The sequence below is a fragment of the Silene latifolia genome, chromosome 10 (genome assembly GCF_048544455.1).
Source record: "Silene latifolia isolate original U9 population chromosome 10, ASM4854445v1, whole genome shotgun sequence".
NCBI classification, from domain to species: domain Eukaryota; kingdom Viridiplantae; phylum Streptophyta; class Magnoliopsida; order Caryophyllales; family Caryophyllaceae; genus Silene; species Silene latifolia.
Window position 1 is genome coordinate 49,693,762 of NC_133535.1, and position 4,971 is coordinate 49,698,732.

Here is a 4,971-nt window from a genome sequence, read left to right on the forward strand (position 1 = left end):
GGAGACTTTTTGTGACTATTGTGATGCGATTTCACAAACCGGAGTGACTCAAGACCAAATTAGATGGGTCTTATTTCCTTTTTCTCTAATTGGTACCGCGAAACAATGGTTAAAGAGCCTTGATAAGGCTACTCTTGGTATCGACTCTTGGAAGAAATTGGCTCTTGCTTTCTACAAAAAGTTCTACCCTCCGGAAAAGACTAACATGCTAAGAGCCCAAATCACGAGTTTTAAACAAAGGGACGAAGAATCTTTGTATGAAGCTTGGGAGCGATTCAAAGGAACTTGTCGCTCATGTCCTCATCATGGACTTAGCGAGTGGTTCTTGGTACAACAATTTTGGAGTGGTCTTTATGAAGACTCCCGAAACATTCTCAACATGGGATCAAATGGTATGTTCACCGAAGTTGACGATAATCAAACTTGGAACAAGATTGAGGAAATGGCGGTCCATAACTCACAATATAGTAGACCTCGGAAGGCTACTAGAGGAGGAAAGCATGAAGTGGACTCTATTACTCAATTGGGTGCTCAACTTAGTGCTCATATTGACACCATTAATTTAAAGTTTGAGAAGGCTATGGCTAAACTTGAAGAGGTCTCCAAATCACCTAAGCAACATGTTAATGCCATGGTGGCATCTTCATCAATTCCAAGTGGAGTATGTGAGAGTTGTGGAACTTTGGGACATGACCAAAGTGAATGTAGGGGAACAAGTGAACAAGTGAATGCTTTCCAAGCATACAAGAGTGGTACCCCTTATTCCAAATATTACAATGAAAACACCAAATTCCATCCCAACCTCTCATACAAAAGCCAAAATGTTCAAAACCCCCAAACAACATACACCCCACCTCCAATGAGAAACCAAGCTCAAAGACCCTTTTACAATCAAAACCAAAGTTATCAAAATCAACCTCCATACAATCAAACAAATGACCAAGGTTTTGAAGTTCAAAAAGCGGTCCTCCAAATGCAAAAGAACCAACAAGAATTTTTCACTCAAATGCAAAAGGATAGCCAAGCAAAAGACATCACCATTAACAACATACTAGCTCACACAAAGATGTTGGAGACCCAAATATCTCAATTAGCATCTTCTAGTTCACAAAGACAAAAGGGGCAATTGCCACCTCAAGGTAATCCCCCCAAGACAAGAGTCGGTGAGTGCCATCCATTTAAGGAGTGGTACAAGGTATGAAGGGCCGAAGAGGCCCATTGATAAAGATGTTGTGAATGCTAGTGACAAGGAAAGAGTTGTTGAAGACTCTAAGAAAAAAGAATAACCCACCACCATTCAAGAAGTTTCATAGGAGAATGAAGAGAAGGCTAAAGAGAAGGAGCCTATTGTGATTCGGCTTCCATTTCCAAGTCGTCAAGCTAAGCCTAAGTTTGATGAACAACTTGGAAAGTTTATGGAGATTGTGAAGAACTTGGAAGTCTCAATTCCATTTACGAAATTAATCAATCATGTTCCGGCCTATGCGAAATACATGAAAGATATTCTTACAAAGAAGAAATCCATCCGGAAACTTGAGACTATTGCTTTCACTAAGGTGAGTAGTGCCATCCTACAAGGAAGTTCACCTCCAAAACTAAAGGATCCGGGAAGCTTCTCTATTCCATGTACCATTGGCGACACCACAATCAACAAAGCTCTATGTGACCTTGGGGCAAGTGTGAGTGTCATGCCATATTCGGTGTGCAAGAGGCTAGGAATGGGAGAGCTTAAGTGCACTAATATCAGCTTCAAATGGCGGATCGATCAACGAAGACACCTTTAGGGGTATGGGAAGATGTGCCGGTAAGAATTGGCAAGTTTTTCATTTCGGTGGACTTTGTTATTGTTGATATGGAGGAGGATTCCAACATTCCTATCATTCTAGAAAGACCTTTCTTACACACCACGGGATCGGTGATTGACGTGAAACATGGAGAGCTCACACTCGAAGTGGGAGATGAAACGATCACTTTTAATCTTGACAAGACAATGAGAGCTCCCCGACTACATGAGCCATGTTTCATGGTTGATCATTATAGCCGAGAAAGTGATAGGAAGAAGTTGGCATCTCAATGCAAAGAACAAGCTATGGGTAAAGAATCACCACCCATATGGGAGAAGAAAATGGGTAATCTCCAAGATGCTCCATCCAAAGAGCAAGAATGTTTCAACAAGAATGAGAGCTTAAATAGCTCACCACCACTCATGACAAGAGAAGAGGAAGGCCTCATTGGCCATAATGACAAGAAGAAAGAGGAGTTGTTCTCATCCTCATGATACTATTGGGGAACTAGTAGACGAAGTATGCGGTCTTTTGGGATGATGAGTTTGAAGGGTTATTAAATCCTTATATTGGTAATGCTATGACCCAAAACCACAATGAAGAAGAACATGTGCAAAGGTCTATTGAGGATCTTTATCATAACAATGAATAGGCATTCGACTACTTCTTCAAGGTGTTGAGCAACATCAACAACACCTTGGATATGCCCCCTTGACATCTCATACATGGATGAGAGTTTGGTGGAGTCCTCCCTAAACCACCATTTGTAAATATTCTAACCCCTTAACTTGCATTTTACTTATTGTATTGCATTTTTGTCAATTTTGGGTTTGTATTTTTATGCCTTGATCAAGATTTTCATTTCGAGAGAAAGTGAGGGGGGGACTTATATGTTTATTGATGTGTAGTGTTTTGACATAGTGTGGGGATAGCAATTGCCTAGGCTATCCAAGCCTTCGTAGTGCCCCCACAATGAAGACCAAGGGAATGAAGAGTAAATGACACGGGTTATGAAATACCCACGGATGGAACTGAATTCGTGAGGTACAGGGATAATCCGAGCGGCCCGGCAAGAATCCGCTCGTCCTGAAGAGAATCCGAGCGTCCTGGGAAGAAGACGCTCGTCCTGAGAGAGCTGGAAAGAAAAAAAATTTGGTCTGACTGAAGATCCGAGCGTCTCACAGAGGATCCGCTCGTCTCAGTCAAGACGCTCGTCTCACCAAGGATCCGCTCGTCTTACTGCTGGTAAAATTTAGGATTTCCTCCTGACAAGGAATCCGAGCGTCCTCAAGAAAATCCGCTCGTCTCCCTTTAGAAAGACGCTCGTCTTCATCAGAAGACGCTCGTCTCAGCACGGTCTTATTTTCTGAAGCAAACTGAAGCAGAATCCGAGCGTCCCGACCCAGAATCCGCTCGTCTCCCCTGTGTAATTCAAATCCAACGGGATTAAAACCCCACCTTTCCTATTTCATTTTACTCATTCAAAACACAACCACATCTCCAAAACCCTCAAAACCCTTAATCCCTCCATCCTCAAAAATCAAATTTCTCAACCAAATTCACCCAAATTAATTCCAAACTCCCTCAAAACTCAAACAAATCACTCCTTTGTCAGCAACAAGCAATTAAAACACCAAAATCTTCAAACTTTGAATCGATTTTTAGGATACAAGGCAAAATTCAAAAATCCTAAATCGATTTGGGTCTTATTGAAACTTGAGGAATTCAAGCAAATTTTTGGGTGTTTCTACATACAAGGAGAAGATGGCTAGGACAAAAGGTGGAAACAAGGCACCTCCAAAGAAGAATCTCTCAAAAAGGCAACAAGCTTCAAAGGTTTTGGTGGTTCAAAATGCAAGTATGGAGATTCAAGAGACTACTCCTCCTACGGTGGAAACTACTACTTCTACTCCGGTTGTTGAGCAACTAGATGATTATCTGGAGGTAATTTTCGCATCCGATACTCATAGGATGAAATTTGTATCCCTTTCTAAGAAATATATTTTACCCACCAAATTTATATGCCAAGAGACCTTGACCAATTTGGGTGTCTTAGAACAAACCAAGAATTTCTTCGAGTCCATGGGATTGCTTACTTTGTTTAATATGCAAGAGTTGACCTACTCATCCCTCACCTTGGAGTTTTTAAGCTCATTGAAAGTTACAAAGGTGGAGACTCGAACAAACATTGAATTCCGCCTTGAGAATGTTGATAGGAAAATGTCTTATGACGAGTTGGATAAAGTTTTCGGCCTTAGCAATGACTCGACCTATGTGAAGAAACCCGTCACAAAATATGATCCCGCTCCTTTATGGAAGGCTATTACCGGAAGAAAGTTTACGTCTTACCATGATTGTCGTGCCCTTTATGTCCATCATCCAGGTATAAGGGTGTGGCACAAGGTTGTTGGGCATACTTTGATTGCTAGAAAGGGAACAAACCACTTCACCGAGCTTGATTTTATTTATCTCGAGTCAACCTTGAATGTTGGTAGAGAGTTCACCAAGAGGTACAATATTCTTCGACTTTTGATCGAAAGATGGCTTAAGGTCGACCACGGAAAGGCAGACACGGCCTTTATTGTTAATGGGGGATTGGTAACTTATTTGGCAAAACACTTCAACCGGGACTTCAACAAAGATGGAACTTATAAACCGTTTAAGGGAGGCCATATCATTGATCTAGCCACCATAGTTTAAAAATTCAAATGGCTCAAGAACGACACTCTTGACGACAAATTTGAGTAGTTAACAAAAGATGCCAAGTCCTTCACTTTACCGAACAAAATTTGCCGACTAAATGTCCATAGGCCACACTACCTTCTCCCACTCTCCGAGGAAGCCGATTACATAATACAACACCAAAGGGAGGACATTGCTGAGCCCTCCTCCTCTATTATCACTCCACCCTACCCATTCACCTACCATGAGTTTCAACCCGAAAATGTTACAGTGGGGAATGACTACTTGACCCTTTTGATGCAACAAATGCACAAACAAGCCCATGAGGATCGAGTTAATGCATATAGAGCATAATATCCGCCTCTCTTACATCTAGCTAGGCAAGGGCTTCTTGACCCATCTTGTCCTTTGCCTAGTTGGACGGATAGGGAAGTCTTCTTTCCTAGTGATTCTAGGAGTGCTAGCTTGGGTGAAGAGAAGGTTGTTGTTGAGAGTGGTGAAAAAG

General features: G+C 41.7%; 1 non-coding gene across 1 annotated transcript; it reads right to left on the reverse strand.

Annotated features, from left to right (window-relative positions):
• Positions 1-205: 205 nt before the first annotated feature.
• LOC141610168 (small nucleolar RNA R71) lies at positions 206-312 on the reverse strand. Its single transcript, XR_012528064.1, has one exon. It is a non-coding gene; the product is annotated as a small nucleolar RNA R71 (small nucleolar RNA).
• Positions 313-4,971: the final 4,659 nt, after the last annotated feature.